The sequence below is a fragment of the Sylvia atricapilla genome, chromosome 6 (assembly GCF_009819655.1).
Source record: "Sylvia atricapilla isolate bSylAtr1 chromosome 6, bSylAtr1.pri, whole genome shotgun sequence".
Lineage (NCBI taxonomy): Eukaryota > Metazoa > Chordata > Aves > Passeriformes > Sylviidae > Sylvia > Sylvia atricapilla.
Window position 1 is genome coordinate 28,431,858 of NC_089145.1, and position 2,173 is coordinate 28,434,030.

Consider the following 2,173-nt stretch of genomic DNA (forward strand, 5'->3'; position numbering starts at 1 on the left):
CCTCCCTCGCCCCGCCGCCCGCGGGGCGCCCGCCTCCGCCCGCCCCCGCCGCCCGCCGCGGGCACCGCCGCCCTTCGCTCCGCCGCGACCCCCGCCCGGCGCAGCGCGGGGCGGCGGGGGCGAGCCCCGGCCGTGGGGATGCGTCCGCTCCGCTCCCCGCTCACCGCGCCGGCCCGGCAAAGGGTGAGCGTACGCCGGGACCCTCGGCTCCCTGCACCGGCCGACCCCACAGATCTCCCGCCCGCTGTCTTGCTCTCCCTGGGACTGGGCTCCCTCCAGCCCCCGCAGCCAGGTCCCTCCTGCTCCCCTGTGCCTTTGCCCTCCCGTACCTGAGCGTCTCGCCTCCCCGTCTGCGGGCTGGGATTCCACCTCCTCCATTCCCCTCCTCACCTCAGTTTCCCCGCTCCATCTTCTCTCCCAGATCCCATCGGTGGGCATCCACCTTCAACACCTGTTCATGGTCCCTCTAAGTGTTTTGGTGTGCGTACACCATATCACTGGGCAAATAAGTGCCAGACCATGAAATCTCCTGTGTCTTCTGCACCAGGGCAGCAGAAGCCAAGGCCTGGTAACTGCCCTGGCGCCAGTCACCCAGGGACTTCTATTTTCCTGAAACAGATTTTCCCATTTGCTGCTGGAAAATGAGTTGATGCTCACTGACGCCTAGAACATGTCCTGGTTTGGGGGTATCAGTGGGGAGCGACTCTCCTGCTGTGGACCAACTGCAGAAAGCTGTGCACAGCATGAAACATTGTTTTGTTAGGCCTAACACCATGTCTGCATTGAATATTAGAACAGTTGGATGTATTTGGTGCATTATTGTGCCTTACCTTGTGCTTAAAAAACAGAGGATGGATTAAAAAAAAACACAGTGATTTTTTCCCCCCAATAATATATTGGAATGCATCTTTTCATTACCCATGCAAGTCTTACATGGTAAGGCTGCAGCCATGGTGCAATGCATTCAAGCTTCTCTCTGCAACCATGAGGACATTTTAAAATGGAGATTGAGTTTCTTTCTGGGGTATGTACAGTCTATTGTGGTGCCATGTGGTGTTGCACTGCTGGGCAAACTGGGATAGCTATGTGGCATAGCTCCATGTAAAGGTATTAATGCAGGTCTGGGACTGGTGCTTGGATAATTCCGTGTTAGGAGGGCCAATGAGTTGGGCTTTATGCATTGGTAATGTTACTCCCTGCTGCTAAGTTTCTGGACCTTATTGTGGTTGTGGTCACAGTGTGGGACAGACACACATCTGCTCACTTGAGTCCAAAAGCCAGAGCCACAAGGAGAAGCAAACAGCATCACACTTATTGTGATAGAAGTACAATTTTGAAAATGCTTTTACAAGAGGATTATAGCTAAGATATTCAGGAGTGATTACATGATTTCAAGTGCTTTCATTTCCAGGTGCCCTACTAGATACATCCTCAAGAAATCTTACTTTATGAAAATGGATGCTCGGCATTTTCAGATACCTCAAGCCAAGAGTGAGATAAATTACTTACAAATCCTGCTCAAAGTACATGTGGTCTAAAATCAGGAAATCCTGGGGGGCGGGTGTGGCAGGGGTGGATATTAGTCACAGTAGCTAGAGTGGAATTGATGTATGGAATCTAAACATTAAGGAATGAAAATTCCTGTTGGGATTTAGTCTGCCTACTAGTCATATTACACCAAGTAAGTTTAAATAATTTCAGAGGTTTCATTGTACCATTATTGATTGCTGCTTGGGAGAATTCACAAGGACAACATATATCCTTTGTGCTGGAACGCTGACTTTGCCAGAGGAAAGGAGATTGCCACAGAGGATTAATTGCTGAGATCTGAGCAGCTGCAGAAGCTATCAAAGAAGGAACTGTTTTCTTGGAGGGTGATGTAGCAAAGTGACATTGTGAGTAGTTGCTTCCTTTTTTCAGCATTTGCCTGAGCCCATGGACTTACATGGCATAGGGGGCACTAAGATATAAGTGATTTTTTCTTCTGTCCCACCCCCTCTGCTTAAGGGATCTTTCAGATTTCTTCATTTGGTTACTGGTCAATAGTGCTAGTCTGAAACAAGCAATGAAAAGTGTAAATTTTCTTACAGAAGAGTTTGACAGTGGCCATTGGCATTATGGGTGCAGATGTAGCCAGAAATGGTCACAAAATAGTGATAAAACTGGGAGGTCC